The following is a 21147-nucleotide window of genomic DNA, read 5'->3' as shown; positions in this document are numbered from 1 at the left end:
CCCGGGGGAAGCGGTATTGAGTCATGATCCGAGCGGCTGCTCATTGAGGGAAACGGGTATTGGCGTCCCCATCAGCCGGAGACACCCTGGGTGAGCTTAAACAAGTCCACTCGGTTAATGTCAGGCCCCCGGGGACACGCTCAGCCCCTCCGCTGACCATTAGGCCCCTTGATGGAGTGGACAATAAACCTGACAGGACAGGCTGGACACTGCTCACGAGCGTGACTGCGCCGACGGAGCGAGGGGACGGTTCTCTGCTGCTGCCCACGGTCTGTCCGTGGGCCATCCTCCGCTCCCTGCCCCGGTCTGTTCTCTGCTGCGGCCCACGGTCTGTCCGTGGGCCATCCTCCGCTCCCTGCCCCGGTCTGTTCTCTGCTGCGGCCCACGGTCTGTCCGTGGGCCATCCTCCGCTCCCTGCCCCGGTCTGTTCTCTGCTGCGGCCCACGGTCTGTCCGTGGGCCATCCTCCGCTCCCTGCCCCGGTCTGTTCTCTGCTGCGGCCCACGGTCTGTCCGTGGGCCATCCTCCGCTCCCTGCCCCGGTCTGTTCTCTGCTGCGGCCCACGGTCTGTCCGTGGGCCATCCTCCGCTCCCTGTCCCCGCCCTGCCCCGGTCCCCGCTCCAGAGCCCACCGCCAGCAGCCCGTGCTGCCCCTGTCACGGGCAGGTACTGCCCACGCCTACAGCAGGTACACCGGGACACCAGAGCGCTCCAGCCACCAGCAGGGCAGAGACAAATGGGCAACGTCCCCCAAAAACACCCCAGCCAACGTGCCGGAGCAGGTTATTTCATGCCATGTTCTTAGAAAAGAAAATAATCAAAAGGGAAAAATATAACAAAATACACCACTTTTCTTCATCCAGAGACCAATTCTTGGGAGAAGAAATCAAGTTTCAAAGTACTGATTCTGCATTCATCAGCCAAAAATAAAAAATTACCAGAAAATTCAACCTCAGTTGTTTTCTGATAAAGTACTGATAACTGCATTTATATTATTTAAAGAATTACATCTTCTTGTTGTTGTTGTTGCATGTGAGCTTATTAGTATTTACTTTCTTAAGTTTCTGCCAGTAAAAAGGGCCCTGGGTTTGACAGAGCAAATTTTCTAGTATTTGGAAGCTTTTATCCCAATTTTAACACCTTACCTCTTTTTCTCTAGAGAATTAAATGATACTGCATTAAAAAAGAAAATGATATAGAATTTTAAACAGTCCGCACAAGTGGGGAACTGACAGGTCATTAAATAGCTTGACTGGAAAGAAACTTCCTCCTAAAAATTTAGGGGTTTACATATAATATAGGAGTATGCCCAAATTTACGCATATACATGAGCATATATATGCAGCAATTTTACAACAGCTAAATAATTTGTCTAAAATTAATTTAAACAAAACCTACCTCTTAATATTAAGTACCTTATCAATAAAACACATTAAAGACAGAAATTTTCTTTTAACCTAATATTCAACAACAAAAAAAACAACACAGCCAAAGAATATGTAAGTATAATCCAGATTATTCCGATCTGATTTGTAATTTCAGTTCAACCTTAAAAGCTTTTAACAAAAGAAACATCCTTTTTGGCATAATGCATTGTCTAAGCTGCAGAACATGCTCAGATTTCAAGATATATTTATAAAAAGCCATTGAAAAAGCCTCCAACAATTTTGTGACACATTTCTGACTAACTCAGTTAACGTTGCGTTTGGATGAATCCAACAACAAGCAGGTTTTTTCCTACCCCCCAGGTAACAGCTTTTGCTCAGTAAGTTGGAATTTTTTTAATATATTTATGTACCTATATATAGTTTATAATTTTTCATTGTTATTAAAATAATGCATAAAAATTAAGAAGAATGCCAGCTTTTCTTTTTCCCTGTAGGACCTGTTACTTTAAAATACTACAAATAGTCCGGAATTCTCTGGGAGTGCATGCTCCTGGGGCACGAGGGCACGTGGGCTCTAGATAAGGAATAATTTAGTTCATCAGAAGGTGAAAAGAAAAAGCAGAGTAGGGGAAAAAAAAGTCCTATTTTTGCAGAAAGCCTTCTCCACCAATTAACTGAGAGGGCTCTTGTTTATTCCGGCTGGAGGGCCGCGGTTTTCCCTGGGCCTGCGGATGCAGATCCCAGTGTCAGAGGGGAGCCGGCACCGTTGCCCGGAGCTTCACCTACGGCTCCTCTTTGTGCTCCGCTTCCCTCACATCTTCCCTGCTGCATTTCCATTTCAAGCAGCTGCACAGGGATCGCTGCACGGATCAATTTCCACATCGAATATTTAGGAATACAACCAATGTATATTTTATATAAATATTTTCATTTAGTAGGAGCAGAACAGGCCTTTTGAAACGAGGGACACAGAAGCTCCTCACTGACTCTCCGGGTGCCTTCCCTTTTGGATTGCCAGAGGTTTTGTGGAACTTCCCGACTGCATCATTCCCACAGTTCACTGCCTTCTTCATGAAGTCTTTCTTGCCCTGGCAGTGACCTGTGGGCACCGAGAGGTGTCGTGGTGCCCGAAAGGGTGGCTTTGTGGAAGGTGACACCTCAGACAGGGCCCTCTCTGTGCCCTGGCCCAATCCTGTGGACGCTGCCCCTGCACAGCCGACCCAGGGCACGGAGCACCTGGGCCGTGGAAAAAAAAAGCAGGAAAAGTCTGAACTCGGCACCCATTGCCAACCATGAATGTTACAATTTTGTGGAATTAGGAAAATGTCAGGGGCAGAACAGGGATTGTGGCGACACTGAGGCCTTTGGAAAAGCGAGTGGTGTTCCTGCTGCCCACCTGGCTCTGGAGCGGAGCCCGTTCCTGCTGTGCAGCGCAAACTGCAACATTTACACACTGCCAGAGCTCGGAGCCCACAGACACTGGCCAGGGAGGGTCTGGAACGCCAAAAGCCAGTGTTGTGTGTGCACAAACCCCTGCCCTGACGGGGCTCTCTCACACTGGCCACAAGGGGAGGAGCAGAAAACTCCAAACTTCACTAGACATAATGGAACTTTGACCCCCGAACCTACACAGGGTCAAACCCTGTGTACCTACACAATTACATTCCAACAATCATTGAGATCACCCTGTGACAGTCAGTTTATATTCTATAAAACAGCTGCAACATTGGGAAAAGATACTGTGAGAAAAGAAGGATTTAAAAAAAATTTTCCAACCACTTTATTTAGAAGGAGCACAAAGGAAAAATGGTTTTAAGTACATAATAAAACCCCAAAGGTTGCATCCACATGGCGTCAATTTTCATGTCCACCTGACTGTTAAGCCCTTCCCTGCACAGCACCACTCAGCCCTGTGAAACACTCTCCAGCCAGGTCTGCTCTGTGCGCCTGCCCCACACACGTTACCTGTGTGCTGCACCTGGTGTGAATCCCACCGGAGTTCTGTGGGAATCTCTACATGGTTCATGCTCCAAAGGGTTCTTTTTCCCCCTTTCCTGTCTTTTCATGTGGTGTCTAAAATCATATGTGACCACTCCATTGTTTTTAATTGCCAATTTCCTTAAACACCATAAACCTGCCTGTTCCTTTTCCATTCTGTATTTTGCAAATCATCTGTGTGTTCCTCTGTTCTCATTTTTGCCAGACACTTCCGTGCTAACCAGCAAGGTCACTGCAGAACCTATATTGATTTTCCTCCCAAATATCTAAGTGTACAAATACAGATTTTTACCAAGGGTTCAGAAGTCGTCCCTGAGAGCCAATGTAAACACCACCCGATACAGTGCGGAAGCCTTCGGAACATGCAGTCAGAAATGGACCTGTGCAGGTTCCCTTGGAATAAAAAGGGCTGGTTGACCTTTTCTTGGGTGAGTGGGGACTGTGGCTGAGACCCGGCTCTGGCTTCTGCCACTGGGGCACAGACTGGGAGGGCAGCCCTGGCACCACCGTGTCATTTATCCCACAGGTGAGTTCAAATACAAAATATTTTGCTTGGTGGATTGATCGTAACATTCAAACACACCTTCCACTACTTCAGCCCAGAGAGATTCCCTGTCCTTACTTTGAAATATATCCAGTGTAAATTTTCCAAACTTACCAGCCCAAACTGGAATCTTTTCTCAACCACGATAAATATCTGCAATCTCCCTCCATTGCTGGGAGCCCGTGCGGCTGAGCCTGGCCTGATCCTGCTTCTGCTCCCCACAGAGTTTAAACACCAAGCCTGGAGCTCACCAGAAAAACACCCAATTTAATATTGGTAATTTCTTTTATTTCTTCCTGAGAATGACTGAATCCTTTTTGGAGCCAAGTAAGGACCAGCTCTCCCCCTGAGACCACAAGCAACATAAATTCACAGGTAAAACCACATTTTCTTTTTTCTTAGCTTGGTCACTGCTAGGTACTGAAATATTCGAATCAGGATTACTAGGAAAAACCCAAACAACCAGGATGGATGGCAAGAAAAAGGGATCAATGTGGGACTGTGCCTCAGACACACATTTATAAGAAGCCAACTTTGCATTGTTGTACCAGATGCAGTCCCAGGGAAAAATGTATGCAGGCAACAGGGAGTTAAGTAAATAATTTTTTTCTTTTCTTTGTCGATGTGTTTAGTTCTCTTCCTGCCAAGACTCATTTCACTCTGCTATCTAGTGAGAGACACATATGGTGCAGTGAAATTGCCATCCAAGAAAGCATGTCCCAGCCTGTTGAGACATCATCAAATAAGATTAAAGCAAAGTAAAAATAAAAAGATAGAACGATTTTTTTTCTTTTTCTTGTACAGAGAACATCTGATGAAAGTCACTGAGGTACTTGAATGCTTCTAAAGGTTTTGCAACCATTTCTTTACTTTGCCTGGTTAAGAAAAAGGCAGAAATAACAAGCCAGTATCTCCTTTTTCTTCTTCAAGTTAGTGAAAAAATGTGTTTCATAATCAACCTGATGTATGTGAATAAAATACAATATTGCCTTCTCTGCTTCTGAGGAAAAAAGCACTTAAATGCACAGAAATACCTCAGACTTTCTGCACTGATGGCCTCTCCACCAGCATCTCTTGAGTTCTGTATGCAAGAATTGGGCCAGGACAAAATAATCGGGCTACTAATCTACCAGTGAGGAGTTGGACTGTGATGATCCTTGGGCATCCCCCTCCAACCCAGAATATTCTATATTCTGTGACTATAGTCCAGAGAAAGGTCCGAGTTACCTCCCAACCAGCATATTCAGGTGTCTCTGCCTAACAACTGCTACCTTACATTAAATTCATCCAGAAATCCAAGCGGCAGGACTTAAATATGTGTGAAACCACTGCCTGTTCTCCTTACACAGGGACACTGGATGGAGGTGACTTTACAGGTTCTTTTCCCTATAAGGTCCTTTCAGTTCCCACATTAAAAAAAACAGAAGTGGGTACAGAAACCCCAGAAAAAACCACCACCTGCTCTTGCACATGGTACTTGAGGACAACCTGTAGGACCAGAGTGGAACTGTTGTAGTAACAAGAATCACCGAGAAGCAACTCAGCAGCTCCTCTTTACCACTTTGAAATCAGGCTCTAGAAATATTCCACTTCCCACCAGGAAAGCATCAGCAAACACAACACATACAGTATGTTCTGTACTCTGAGTAAATAAACAGGAGTCTGCTCAAAGCCAAAAAAAAAAAAAAAAAAAAACAACCCAGGGGAGAGGAGGAAGCCCAGATCAAATTTCCATTGTTGATCATGAGAGAAGTTCAAGGGAGCTTCTTACCCACACGGAATAATCTGCAAAATGGGTCCAGCTTCAGAAACAAGACATATTTTGGGTATTTCTCTGCCAATGTCCCCAGTTAGAACTGCATTTCCAGTCTTGTTTCCAAGCCGTCGCTGGACTGCAGGAAAGCAACAATGCATCAGTAGCAGAGATTATCCCTGGCCTTAATAAGCTGTTGTTGGCTTTCGTAACAACTGCAGCCTAGGCCGAGTCACACCGAGCTCAAAGACAATCTTACCAATAGCCTGGAGCAAGGATTATAGAAACAAGAATCCAAGGGGGGGGTGGGAGGGAGCAAAAATCCCAAGAAACAGGGGCTAATGTAAAATCGTTTACATATTAACCTTCTTCCCTTCTGACAGTGGTCAAGTTCTGATTCAAAATACAAATTATCTCCAATTACTTCAAAAGAGGCAGTCACAGAGCTGTCACTTAACCTTCACCATCTGTTTGGCTCAAAAGCAAGCTGTACAGCCTGCCACTTTGACCTCATCTTTCTCTTTCCACACTGGACAGGCACCAAAAGAAGAGAAGATGGTTTATTGTTCTCCCGAGAAAACCCGGGGGCTCAGGGTGCCGGAGGGAAGGGCAGCACTCGGGAGGTGACTTAATTTAACTCTTCAGGGGGATTTGTGTGGGGAGGATGAGTTTGCAAACCTTCCTCACTCCTCCTGCCAGCTCTCTCCAGAGATGGGGTTTGTTTAAGAGTGGAGCCTCTCTGTGAAGAGCAGCGGCTGTGAAATAACCAAGCGGGGGAAAGGCACGCGCTGATTCACGATGGGTTCTGGCTTAGGGACTTCTCTGAATCCAGTAGCCAGATGTACACAGAAAAATAACAGCTATTTAAGATGTCAAAGGGGAAATAAATCCTGGAAATGAAACAGCTTTCTAAGAAAGATAGTAGCACAAAATGTTGGGGGAGGAAAAACCCAAAAACCCTGAACAAACCAACAGAACCCCAAAGAGCAGAACACGAGATGGTGCATGGTCTGGGAAAGCACAGCTTAAAAGTCCTAAATATGACCTCACTGTAAGATAAATCAGATACCACTACTTTCAGCTGCACACATCCAACCAAGGCTTCTCCCAAGCTGCTCATTAACTGTTGCATATTCCAGCCCCTCTCCTGGCTCCACGGGAAGGCAGGAGCTGACGCTCAAACTCACCCTGGAGCAGTGGCAGTGTGAAGGACCCAGGACAAACCTCCCCTGCGGGGTGTCAGGAGCTCGGGGCACAGAAGCACAACCTATAGAGCAGAGGTGTTGGGAATACGACAAATCTGTTGGAGAAAAGAGATTCCAGAGGGGCTGGAGGGCACAATAATAGGGTGCAAATTTCTGAATGCCTCATGGTTTATGGGCAGCTTCTAATGCTTCTGCCGAGAAACATTACAGCATTTCCATTGGCTCTGATCTTTATTTTTAGTTTTATTACCCACTGCATAACAGGTTTCTTCTAGAGAGAAAGAAAGAAAGCAGATCCCCCTGTAAATAGGAGCAAGTCCTGAACGTTTCACATCGCAGTGGTTTAGCACGAGGATAATTCCACACGCGAAAGCAGCTCTGTGAACAAACATCTCTGTCACTGTGCAGTGCCTGACACTCCTGGCATCATTCGGTGTGGGGAGGGAAGCTCCTTTTCTTGTCACACAGTATTTAACCCAAGAAACACTCACCACAATGCACATGAGCTGCAAAGTTCCCGTTTCCAGAGCAGATGGTAACAAGTCAATTAAACCCGCAGCGCTCAGGCACCGCTGATAGCCGCGTGAAGCACTGAGCTTTCCGGTCGGTGGGAGAAAGAAAAGGGCTGCAAAAGGTGCTGAACCAAATAATGATCTCAGACAAACAGCCCTGGCTTCTTAGAATCCAAATTCCTTTGCTACCTTTTTAAGAAGGCAGACAGAATATTGAACTTGATTTGCAGTTCAGAGGGGGCAGGAACCTCCCCGTGCCCCCCTGCTGGAACTGCCTGACACCCGCCACAGCCACACTGAAATGTTTAATTTTACTTAAAGCATTCTCTCCGGCCTATGTATTATTTGAAGTATAACGTACAGAATTATCTAATGAATTCTCAAATCAAATACTCTCATTTTGCTGCAGGCCATTTCCCAACAACAAACTAAAGGCACAGAGGCTGCTCTGTGTGCCTGACTGCTGAATTTAAACAGATGTCCAGTGGACATCAGCCTCGCTTGCATTACCTCTCCCATTCACTCGCTTCTATCTGGGCCAGTGCAAACCCCCTTAAATTAAAAACAAACAGAGACTCAAGATAACAAAAAATACAGCAAGACTTCCAGGCACAGAAAGGCCCGTGGTGAATCATGCCCATCCCCTCGCTGCGGTGAGGGCCTGGTGACAGTGAGAAAGTCGCAGGGGAACAGCATCTGGCTCTGATTAGGTAACAAGCTGTAGCATCTGCAAACTTGTCAGTCCCCGGCCCACAACAAAGCCCAGCCAGCAGATCTGTGTTTAAAAAGGGAACTGGCTGTTGGGTTTTATAAGACAAACATTATCTGTTCCCATTGCAGGGTGCCGTTTTATTAAACACCGCCTAGAAGGGGAGAAATTAAATGTGCTTGTTACATTTTACGTTTCATCTCAAGGAAAAAACCCATTTGGTTTTGCCTGTCAGAAACCTTTTTCCTTGCCTTTCCTCTGGGAAGGGCGGTGAGATACCAGCAGAGCTTTCACAGCCCATAGTAAGCAGCCACTGTGACCCTGGGGTGCTCCTACAGCATTTCTGTTTTCTCTAAACAAGAAAGATAAAATAAAAACAAAATAAAACTTCCATGCAGTGAACTCAGGAGCGATGAGGATCGAACCCACCACAGCTAAATTAAAATTTACTCATCTCCATGTTTTTACTTAGACACTTCATTGTGTATTTGACTATGAAAGCTTCTACATTTCAACATTTTTTTCTTCCACTTTTTTCTGGTTATGTTGGAGTTGGCCTTTTTCTCTGCTCTGCCTTACTGAATGACAGCTACAGTTCTCAGTGCCTCTTCTGTACCCTGAAATGTATTTATACCTCTCTTTTGAAAAATGAGAAGAGAATACTCTGTGCCCCACATAAGACTGAAGTTCAACATAACTGAGGAAGAACTGAAGAATATTAAACCTGAAAAGTCAAATTTCTGTCCAACCTTACAGCTATTTTTGAACATCTAAGGGAAACCACCTATGAGCACCTCCACAAAGCAGGGACCTGCAAAACTAAGCATTAGTCAAATCAGTAGTAGAGACTTAGTGCAGATCCTTCTGCGTGGTTCTGGGAATCAGTCAGAAATTAACGGAATTCAAGCATTCCTCAGTCTGAGGAATTTGTTTGCTTCTGAAACACTTCCCGTCGTGCCCCAGTCCCTTCTGGGCCCAGCCTACCTGGGCTTCAAACCTGGCTTCTGTCTGCTGGTGCCTCGCACAGCACGCACAGAAAAACCCGGATGGGCAGGAATTACAACGGTCAGGCACAGACTCACCACAGAATCCCAGCAGAATGAGAAAACACTCTTCTGCCCATACCCAAGATACCGCAGAACTCCAGAATCAGGACTCTGAGGGAAAAATGCAGGTGTAACAAGAACTTGGGTGCAGAACCCTTGGTTGGCTTTTTTCAAAACCTTGCTAAGAGATGTGGCCTATTTATTAGTTGTGAAATACAAACCACGTTATCAACCATCTTAAGGAAATGGATTGATGTTAAGTGATACTCGAGAATCCGCCCCGTAGCAAAGCTCCCACACCAGCACAGACAGATAAGCAGAAAATCCTTCCTGCAAACACCGTGGCTGTCCTGATACAACATAAACCTGGAGGTCTGAAACCACTGACATGACTTATGGGCCTGGAACACTTTGCTACACGTGGAACTGATGAGAAAAGAACAATTCCCAATTCAGGTAATTACTCCAAACGCCATTACGTAAGCTGCAGCTCCCAACTCTTTATGCTAATAGCCCAAATGAACCTCCAGGTTGCCTGAGCCAGAGGATAAATAAAATAAAACCCCCTACTTGCAAAATTAGGAATTTGCTGCTTCTGAAAAATGGCAGGTGATATAAAAAGTAACAGATATGTTTGGTGTTTTAGCAATCCTTGCTGCTGTGGGATCACTGAAGTGGCACAGTGAGAACTGGAATGTGCTGGAGAAACCCCTGGGAATGGGTCTGGTGGGAGCCAAGGCCCAGACACGGCCTCCCGTCCCCACTGCCCACAGTGGACACTGCCTGCCATGGAGAGCTCTCCTCTCTCTGCAGAAGGAACCTCAGCTCTGCATTTGCTCTTTTTGTTCTGATTTCAGAGCTTTCAGGATGCTGACAATCCTCGGGTCAGCCAGCCCTGTGTGCCACGGAGCCAGTCCTCCTGCACATCTCTCCTGGTGCCTCCTGCAGTTCCACAGGGACCTGGGGGTACAGCTCAGGTAATTTCCTTTCCCTCCTGCTTCTCTATTCAAAACAAAACAGGGGCTCTCGAATGCTTCAGTTCTCTCAGCGTTACAGCTCTTTTTCCCCAACTGCTGTGATTGCCATTACGGACGGAGCTGGCGTTCCCCAACAACCATTTAAAGTGCTCGGCAGAAGGCCGTGCATTCCAACAGCAACATGGTTTGTCCATTATTATGATTTATTATATTTTGCATTACAGTGGTACCCGAGGCCCCTGCCAGGGTTCCTGTGCTGGGCACATACAGAACACACAACATGCTGATCAGAAAAATTCAGCCTAAAGGGTCCCAGACACATCTCTCTAGGCACTGCCTTGCTCAATGCATTCATCATTTTTATCATCCTAATAATAATTAGAATTTTTTTTCACAGAACTAAAGATTTAGAAGTTTCTCAGCACCTCTACTTCCACTTCCAGATAAATCCTATAATTAACACAGCAACAGGCTCCAAGATCACCTGTGAAATCTTAACAGCCAGGATTCAAAAAGTCCTTTGGATCCATGGACATGCAAGGTACTTGTAAGCATCAAGACGATATTAACCGGCCTGCACTGAAGAAATAATCAGGCAAAAATAACATGATTTGATGTGATTCTCTTTCCTTTAGCTGAAAAAGAAAGCCCAAAGCAGCTCCTCTGCATGAAAAAAAATATTCAGAGACACAGTAAACAAAAAGAGCAGTATGGCCATGGATGCACAATGATGCATGGAAACAAAGGAAAGGTGAGGAGACGGCAAACATCACCCTGGAAAGCAGGAGTGGAAAAGTCTCTCCTATCTCTACAAGCAGCTGGGGATGATTCGCAGTAGATTTTTCTGTAATAAAATTCCCTCACGTTTCCTTACTTGGAAAACTCAGTTTATAGGTCAGTTAACAAGTATTAAAACCACAAGAGAACATGAAACGCACCACCTTTTCCTTTTGATCCTTTTCCCTTTTGGATGGAAGTTTTGAAGTTGGGAATATAAAATCCCTGAATTTTTGTTATGTTTTATGCCTCCACGAAGGCATTAAAACGGCAGTTTGTGGGCTGAAGAAATATCCCCTAAGTGGCAGGGAATTAAAGCAAGCTGTCCCGAGCACAGCCCTGCTCGCCAGGTGTGCTGCTGCCCAAATGGAACACCTCATTTACAAAACAAATCTGCCGCCAAAATTACCTGCCCCTCTTGATTGCTGCAAATGGTTTTCATCTAGCTGCACTGCTCTCCCCGGATTTACAGCCCCGGCTCCGGGAGCCGTGACAGGCGAAGAGGAGCAGCAGCGTCGTTTCCCAGCCCTCGCAACGCCCGGGCTCCGGCCCTGGGTGTCCCCGCGTTAGGGCCGCGTCCCGCTGGGCACGGACAGAACCCACCCCCGGCACGGATCTGCCTTGCCTTAAAGGTTCTAAAGGCCCCGTGCTCTCGCAGGATGCTTCAGTTTTGAAATCTATCAAAGGAATCTCAAAACAAATTACATGGTAAATTATTATCTGTGTTCTGGCCTCCTCTCTACACCCCACTGTTCGGCATGAATGGCGATGGGAGAGCCCTTGTGAAAGGCAGCCAGATAAGCAGATTACAGGATGTCAGGTGCCTCGGGCTGCTCGGGCTTTCACAGCCCAACTTCGCGGCACGGTCCGTTCATCTCCCCAACGTGGGTCACAGGCTATTTCAATTAATGCACCTCTAATGACCAACATTTGTTCCTTAATGGGAAAGGAATAAATGTGGAATACACAAAACAGCCACAGAGAGCAAAACATTCTCCGCTCGCTCTCCCCAGCCTCGCCGTGTTTGGCTTCTCCAACCAACTCGCAGAGAGGGGAAACGGGCTTGTGAGGAATAGAGAATTTCTATCAGAAAGAAACCTTTTATGTAGCTTTCCTATCATTACCCACGCATTTCTGGCAGCTCTCAGTGTCCTCTAGATCCCAGCGCGCTGCCTAACAAGACCTGCTATGAAAACAGAATGCAGAAAACAAATTAGCATTTTGGAAATAAAAAGCCTGGCTTTTAATCCTATTAAGATCGTGCCTTTTTTTTTTTTTTTTTAAGTTCTCTGAAAGATATACTGATGTTCCATTACCATAACTGCTGAAATCAGCATTTCCTTTGAAAGAAGTTGTTAATATTTGGAAATGGTCGGATTTCCGATCCTGGATTCGATTGTTATTCTGTGCTACCCCACGAGTGCCAAGGTCACGGGGAGATTCACCTGCACACCAAGCGAAATGAATGCGCTCGGCCACAATACATGTATAATTTAACATTCTCCTCTCCAGTACCACCATGCATTCCGAAAAATATTTTATTACAATAACAAATTGGTTTCAAAATCATGCATTATGTATCCTGAAATTAGGTCTGCCAATGAAACCTGGATGTACAAACACAGCAGCAGCCATGCAGGGCAGCATGAACACAGGAATTATGGGTTCTAGAGGGGCTGAAAGGAACAATTAATTCTTCCCCTAGCTCCAAAAAGTCCTTTTCTATTACTTTAATCTGCATAGTTAAAAAGAACAAAACAATCAATTGCTGCAAAATGCATTTAGCAATCCAATGGCATGTCTTTTTCTAGATGTCTTTATAGAAAGGAAATGTTTAAGTGCAAAGTGCCCAGTATATCAAAACATCCATTGGGGACTTCAGTTCTCAAGGGCAGGGCAGGGGAAAATAATACAGAGCTGCTCAAATATTTAAAAGTGTTAGTTATATTTCAAAACTTTACCATTATAACGTTTTAAATGTTTTTTTCTTTCCTTCAGAGCAAGCTCCTCCAAATATTTCAGATCAATTTATCAAAAAATTCCTGCTAAATTCTTGATAAATAAAAGAAGTCCTTTGCCATTTCCTTTTTAGTTAGAGTTAAAAATTTCATAATATTGCTGAATTTTCAGTAGCAAATGCTGTAAGGTTAATGCACTTTCATGATAGATGGTTGGTTCTGATTTGCAGGTTTCATTTTAAGTTAAATCTACATTGATAAATCCTCCTCTTACAGCCCAAATACCCTTTTTTCTCATGCAAAATAAGCATGTTTCTTGGTCAACTGACATTTTGTTCAAATGGACTTGAGGTAGCTATTTATGAATAATTAAGATTAAAATGTTTCTGTGATTCCCTCAATGCTTTTTTATTTTAAAACATTTATATCATGTCAAAATGGACTTATTCTTCCAAAGGTAACTTTCCATTAAAATAATGGAGAAAATGACATTTCTAATTTTGATAATAGCCCTGAGTTCGGAACGAAAGTCAGAGCCTCCTGCTGCAGAGCATGAGGGGTTTCAGGATTGAAACCATGATGTGAATTCTCTGTAATGGTGTTAAAATCCTGGATTTGAAGTATTTACAAGAGGACAAATAAAATCAACTACACTTCCATTTTAAAACAGCAGCCCTGACTAAACCTTTATTCTGGACTCTGTTTCACTTGGTTAAAATGATTTGCTTTTCTGTTCTTTATGGTAAAAGGGTCTGACAGATATTGCTATTAATTAGACTTCGTTCAGTTTTTAACTTTAGGAACTATTTTTCATGAATAGCTTACAAGCAGATATTCAACCTGGACATTTGTTATTTTATTTTTATTCCAAGTAGCAAAAATGAAGAATACTCTAAACACAGTGGTTTGCCACAGGAAAGGCAGAAAATATTGAAGCCTTTACATTTCTAGGATATTTTAATTCAGTAAATATTGCATAAAACAAGAACCTTGACACTTCCCTGTTTGAATCCAAGTGCAACCGTTGCCCTCAGCCGCTGTTTGTCTGTAATTTCGTTGAGCTGCTCTGATCTGACCAGACACAGCTCGCTCGGGAGCAAAATCAGGAGAAATAATTTAATCTAATCAAGATATCTGAGAATGGGAAATGTTAGCAGCTTAATTTGGGATCTCTTAAAAAGCCTTTTGTAGTGCTATTTACTGACACACTGAAGCTTCTCTTTTAAAGCAATAATTAACAAATTGTTGACAGAAATTAAATGTCCCTATTTTAAACAATTTCACTGTTCTTCTCCCTTTCTTTCCCGAGGGTGAGCCTGACAAACAGGGAAATCGACCCCACCATTAGCAGGGGAACGCCACTTTCCGGGGTGGTTTTTGCAGTAAAGAGACGTGATTCATATAAGTAATAAGCAAAGCCCACGCTCTGGATTTTCAAACGTCCTGGCTCGTAATGCCGAGGTTAAATGATTAAACCCATCCCTGCCTGCTCACTCCGGCTGCAGATACGTTCCCTTGAATTTAGCTGTGGGCAATTCAAAGCTGAATGGGAAGTGCTCTTTTATTTGTTATTAAAGTCCCTTGCTATCTTTCAGAACTGTTTGTTACACAGATCTGAGCACATACATGTATTAGGAAAATACACTGAATAAAGACAAGGTTATAAAAACTGGATGAAAATCACTCAGTGTTCATTTTTCATGGCAATTTACTTAATGACAATGATCAATGGCAATACCTTAAATCAGTAAATACCACCAGTATCTGTCTTGTACAAATATAAGTACAAAACAAAACTATTTCCCAAAGCCTGCATGTAATCCTGAGGGGAAAGGACATTGCAAGGCAGTGGCTGGGGGGGGTCTGGGCTCTGGGCAGGGATAGTGGCACTGGCACTGCTGGCACGGAGGGGGTTCTGCGAATCCACCATGTAGGTTAAAGGCAGAGCACTGCAGCCACCTGCAGAGCCTCTGCACAGCTCTACCTGGCAAGAAACACATCTGAAAGCTAAAATGGAAGCAGATTTCTACATACTTTTCCCACTCAGGATGTTGTGACTGGCTGGCGAGTGGGATGACACCAGAGAAATACACAGGGCTCCAGACAGGATTAAAGGCAGAGGGAGAAAACCCAAGCCAAAGCACACTGGTGCTGCTTTCCAGAGCAGTTTTGGTTGGTTCACAAAATAATCCTCAATATGATTTAGTGCTCTGAGCACAAAGAGCCTGAGTGGAGCTGCCTGGGGCTCGGGCTCCTGGGCAGGAGCAGCCCCTGCTCCGTGTCCTGGTGTGACACCACCCTGCTGGTCCCACTCTGATGTGTGAACATTATCTCGGGGCTGGATCCATTCCTCAGTTTCTCCTTTAAAATAGCTTTCTGTTAAATGCAGCTATATTAATTAATGGTTCCTTTGGGGTGTTGGAAGCCAACTGACGAGTATTTGTGAATTTAATGGAAAAGTTACAAACCCTGAGAACTCTATTTTACCATCATTATCAGAAATTTAGTCCCACAGAAGTTTCCACTGGGAAGATGCTCCCCAGGTTGTTTTATTTCACATCACTCAAGTGTTTCCTTAAGCAATCCTAAAATCCAGACTGGCATTTATCTGCTACAGACACCATGGACAGAGAAGGAAACCTGTCCTTCCTGCACTTGGGAACCCAAATCCACTGCCCCAAAGCCACCCCACAGTAATGCCTGTGGAGGAGCTGCCGGGTCATTTCCAGGATGATGTTCACAAAACACTGGCGTCAGAGGCTCCTGCACACACACACACTTCTCCAGGAAAACACCCAAATTTGACCCAAAGGCAATCAGATGAAGATCCCCAGCAAGGAAGAATGCCCAGTATATAACCAGACCAAGAGTAGTTTATGGGTTTGGATTTTACAAGTAGCAGGAAGGTACAGTTCTATCCATAAGGCTCACTACTCCTCAGACATCACCAGAAATTATATTAAGTGGCACTTTTGTAGGCAGAGCTCTAAAATAAACTGAAAAAACCCAAATCTGTTCACATGATATCCATCTATATTTTGCAGCAGCATGTGAAAATAAATTAAAAAGGATTTAAAGCATATTCTCAAGAAATAAGACACACTAAGGAACAGTGGGACAATGTGCTGCCCAGAGAACTTCTAGGAAGATGGTGGCCACAAAAAGAATGCTTGACCCCACATTCAAAACAGAGCTTTTAATTTCCTTGAAAAGTAAATAAAAATTTTTCCTTCTCTCTCTCATTCCTGTCTAGAAAACAACCTCTTGTTTGACTTCACTGTATCAATCCTCACTTCATCTAGACTTTAATTTTTACTCACAGCTTCCATGATTTTTGTAAGAGTTTTTGTTCCACAAATGTTGTTCTTCCAGCAAGCAGAACCAGAGTGAGATTTATTGTTTGTTTACGAAGTCATGGGCACGCAGGAAGATTTCCTGCCATTTTTACACGGAGGTTACACAGTGACATTTAGGCAGAACTGACTGTCAGGTCTGTGTGCCCCCGTCCCCGTGGTGCCTGTGGGCAGGGGGCAGGAGCCCCGCTCCCCTCTGCTCCCACAGCCTCCCTGGCAGGAGCAAATCCAAAGCGCAGGAATTCAGGAAATGATCACCTGCATTTTAAGCAGCAATTCCAAGCAGGGCCCGCATCAAATCACTTTGGTTTTCCTGGTTCTGTGTTTATTGGGGCTGATCCATCACATCGCAGAGTCTCTAGGAACAAGCCATTTTTCAGCATAATAGGTTTACAGTAAAATGAGATTATGGCTTTCTAAAGCCCTCAGACAAACCCCCATAGACCCCCTATGTGCAGAAAGGGACATATTGCCCACAGAGTCCTTTAAGGAATAGCTACTCTGCATCTCCCCCTTCTCAAACAGTTGAAGGGTTTTACTCTGCCAACTATTGGTATGTGATTGTCACTCCATCTCTCTGTATTCTCCTCAGCACATTTACTGGGTCCCCTGAGGTCCCTTCCTCGTCTAAAAAGGAAGGCCTAAGAGACTAGATGGATGTTCCTGCTATTTTCCAGGAGAATCCAGGGGCCAGCAGCAGATGCTCCTGCAAATTGTGATCTGGGTCACCTCTGAGCCTAGCACCCACATATCCCCTTTCCTACGACCAGGGTGCAGGACAGCAGAGCTGGAGGAGAAGGGAAGCGCAGATCAAGCCTGAAAAGATTATTTTTAGACTGACTGAAATACACCGCCCAAAAGGACTGGGAGAGCAAGACCTTGGGAAACCATGGGACTTCTTTCTTTCTCTGATTTAAAGGAAAACACTGTTTCCTCTTGGCGTTGTTAAAAAACAATTCCCATTTAAGCAGTGACAGGCAGGACTCTGTAATCTGTACATACAATTTAATCCTTTCAAGAATCAGCAGAACCCACATCAATCAAGCCTTCATCAACTTGTAAAAACAATATTTTGATTCAATCAGATTCAAAGCCCTGAAATTCCCAACTAATTAATGCAGGGTCACTCGGAGCCGCTGAGGCAATGGTGAGCAGAGTGGTCAAATATTTACCCCTCACCACAGTAGACATTAGGACAACCAAAGGACCTGGAGAGTGGGCAAGAATAGATAATGTGACTGTCGCTGCAGCAGGTTTCATTCACTGTGAGTATTTGGATAAAGAATTACAAAGGAGAGGGGAAAAAAGCAAGTGAAGCCTCTGCCGTAAGCAGCATTCTCACATCCTGCTCAGGGGCTGTGAAATGGGCAGTGACCCAGGCAACATCCTTCCCATTTTGGGATTTTTAACATGCATGTCTCCAGACAGTTGAGTTGCTTTGATTCTAGTCCTCCCTTATAACATTCACAATAAATTACATTATAAGAACATAGGCAGCAAAAAATTACTGAACAGTCCAAAGCACTGAGACCTTCTGCCCTGCCTGTATTCCTAGAAATGAGACAGGAATTCAGCTTTTTCCTTTAAATATCCTTAAAATGTATGCCCAGCATGCAGGATATTCTCTGCAGAGAGGGTATTTTTCCCAGCGTAGAGGGTGCCTGTGTGTGCTGCAGACACGGCTGCCTCACGTCTCCACGTGATTCTGTGTTCATTTACACAGCTTTAAACTTTGCCTTAGAAGGACGCATTTTGTGTATGTTCCCCTCCAATACTAAAACCCCACTGACTCTTTTAAAATGGAGTCAGTAAAGCAGTCAGAGCTGGTTAGTGCAGGATCTGGAATCCCACACACGTGTCCTCTCTGTCCACGGTGTCTGTGTGCAGCTGAGGGCGTTCTTTGACCTCCTGTACATGGCACATGTCCAGAGGAGCTGTGGCTGCCCCATCCCTGGAACTGTCCAAAGCCAGTTGGGATTGGACTTGGAGCAACCTGGGACAGTGGAAGTGATGAACTCTAAGGTCCCTTCCAACCCAACCCAGTCTGTGATTCCGTGGTGCTCTGGATAGACTTTAGATTAACAATGATGCAACTAATACATTCTCTTCTTTCTGCAACAAAGTTTTCAAAAAGTTTAAGAGCAACCATTTAAGTATTCCCAATTTTTACGTTGCATGTACTCTAAGAAAACTTGAAAACTAATTATGTACCCATAGGAATTTTTAAAAAGCCATTTTGTAGAGCCTGTGCTGATATTTCAGTGCAACAACAGTCAGAGCGTGGTTACACCAGAGCGGGTTTTAGGAGGATGCTTTGACCCAGGCTGCTGCCAGGCTGTAAGGCAGCAGCAGCAATAACAGTGACAGTGAAGAAAGAGTCCAGATAATGGCACCTGAAAAAAACACATTTCAAGGAATCATCACAAGTCTTTTCCCAATCTTACCACCATGTACATGGGACAGCCCCAACAACAAGCTGGGGCTGCAGGAGCAGGTCACTATTTCCAGAGGAATGTCTCACCCACGAAATGGCAGGAGTAAAAACCTGGATTGAAGTATCTCCTCTTTAACCTACATTGCTACCACTACTCAGCATCACAAACCAATACATGGAATCCTATTTAATTTCCCAGGCCCCTGGGATTTCCTTCTGTTTTGCACTTCACAACCCTCCAGCAAAGAAGCTGCCTTGGCCAATTTTGGGACAGTTTCCCATTCTGACTCCAAGTGACGGTACAGTCCTGAAGTTTCAGGGATCCTAAAATAATTCCAGCTTTAAAATCACAACCACAAATGTAATTTTGGCACTGGAGGAGCTTTTCAGCAGATGAGGGAAAAGCAGCAGAGGCACCTGCTCCAGACGAGGCACTGGGGCCACACAGGCACTGCTGGAGTTGCTGAAATTCTGTGTAAGGGAACTCCTCCTACGAAACTGCTCTGCCCAGCTTCCTTCTACACTCCACTTACTACAGATGGGGAAATTCTGGGATGGGAACAGTATCCCTTCTGTTCTTTAAGAAAGAACAATTGCCCTGTGGAATGCCTCCAGGTCCCATCCATTGCTCTGATGGGTTCCCCAGGCTGGGGGGGTCCCTCAGCAGCCCCCATGCAGGGCAGTGCTTTTACTCCTGTCCCTGGCTGTCCCTGAGGAGATGCCACAACTCCAGACTCAGGGGCTGGTAGGTAAGTATGGGATGAACGTTCTTTCCAGACATTCATCTTTCTAATTTACATCCTACAGGTTTCCATTCAGCCAGGCACCCAACACTCAGTCATAGTAGCAAATTTTCACGTTGAAATTACAGCTCTTTTTGAAAGTGTCACTGTTTCAGTTTCACCTTGGATATTAATTCAGCATCTAATCCATAACTGTTTGTAAATATGCACATTTGGGATTTATTCTAAGACACATCCAAAGTTCTTTCATCCCCTTGGTGTCATTCCTTCAGTGATTCTGCAAACCAGCCTGAATACGCCCTAAGGAAGTGCAATGGGATGAGTCTGTTTTTAAAATGTAACAAATTTTAACAATAAATCACAGATCAATGTACTAAGTGCCCTGGTTATTAATAGAAATATCACCTCTCACACAGAAGTCTAACACTTTTGCTACTGATATTTCAACATAGTAAGGAACAGAAATTAAGGAAGTCTGAAGCCTCGACTTGTAATGGACATTCCCAGGAGGAAAGGCTTTTTACATCATGCTTCAATGCAAAGTGTGCTCCTACTATGAAACCCTCCCCATTTTGCCTTTCCCAGAGCTTCTCCCAAAGAACAGGATGACTTATATGGCATCAGAACAATCTCTCATCATGATGCCTCTTGTTGGCTCCTGATCCTCCCGTGCCCGTGTCCCACCTCAGCCACAGAACAGTCCCCTGGCCTTGGGGCTCTCCAGTTACTCCATTTTCTGCCATGGATCTTGCAAGCTCCCAAATCCATCCCCCCCAACTTGCATTTGGCCGTGAAGGCATTACCCTGGCAGTGCCCTGCTTCCCCAAGTCAGGAGCTGTGTCACCTGGCACTGTTACCCTTCAGTCACCTCATGCCAGTGCTGCAACAGGCATCATCCTGCCCTCTGAGCCTGCCCTCGGGCACCTCCACACAGTGGCTCTCACTTCACCCAGCCTCCCTTCATCTTTACTCCACTGACATTCATCGTGGGGTTAGGGTCAGAAATTCCTCTGGAAATTAGTTTTTGTCTCACTGTCTAAAAGAATTGATTTATTAAATTTTTTTCCCCACCAGAATTAAGGAGCTTAAATAGCAGCAAGATGGGCACATGCCAAGAGCAGGCAACAGTCACTGCTCCATGGGCTGCCTCATTTTTCTCTCCATGATTTTCAATATATATCTCAAACCAGTGCATAAGCTCTTGGAAGTAGGGCTTGGCTTTTCTATATGCTCTGTTAAAACAAACTATGTAATAAAAATAACTGATGTTTGAAATGTAATTGGTCACTAGAATTTGCAAATCAGTAAGATAAAAGTAGAACAGCTCTGTAAATCAAGGGGTGATGAATTGACCCGGTGTGGAATAAGCTGAACAGCCCCTGTCAGCGTGTCACCCTACGTGTATTTACAGTCAGGAGGCACTTGCCTTCACAGGAGAATTTGCAATTCCTGATTCTAATCTCCAAAAGCAACAGACTCCACATGGAACAACAGATGGATCATCAGCACAGGGTGTGTAGGCAGCGCCCACACCCTGCTTGGAGGTCAGCATTTGATTTCACAGAGGAATAGAATCTCAAAATGGTTTGGGTTGGAAGGGACCTTAAAACAACCTGGTCTAAAGGAAGATGTCTCCTGCCCACGGCATGGGGTGGGACTGGATGGGCTTTAAAGTCTGTTCCCACCCAAACCATCCTGGAATTTTATGATTGTGTGATCACTACCACCAACCTCTGTCCAACTCAAGGCCAC

At 44.7% G+C, this 21147-nt stretch overlaps 2 long non-coding RNA genes across 5 annotated transcripts in view; one reads left to right on the top strand and one right to left on the bottom strand.

Annotated features, from left to right (window-relative positions):
- LOC108448458 overlaps positions 1–21147 on the bottom strand; it is a 266016-nt gene that overhangs the window by 143140 nt on the left and 101729 nt on the right. The gene's annotated exons all lie outside the window — the stretch shown is intronic.
- LOC108448457 lies at positions 3288–12596 on the top strand. Of its 3 annotated transcripts, XR_001864345.1 has the most exons (6): positions 3819–3910; positions 4230–4303; positions 8660–9609; positions 10011–10130; positions 10528–10671; positions 10766–12596. It is a non-coding gene; the product is annotated as an uncharacterized LOC108448457 (long non-coding RNA). The 3 variants fall into 3 exon arrangements; XR_001864346.1 differs by lacking the exons at positions 3819–3910; positions 8660–9609 and adding an exon at positions 3288–3812; XR_001864344.1 differs by lacking the exon at positions 8660–9609.

This window comes from Corvus brachyrhynchos, unplaced genomic scaffold (genome assembly GCF_000691975.1).
Source record: "Corvus brachyrhynchos isolate BGI_N302 unplaced genomic scaffold, ASM69197v1 scaffold365, whole genome shotgun sequence".
Lineage (NCBI taxonomy): Eukaryota > Metazoa > Chordata > Aves > Passeriformes > Corvidae > Corvus > Corvus brachyrhynchos.
This window is presented reverse-complemented; position numbering and strand designations above follow the sequence as displayed.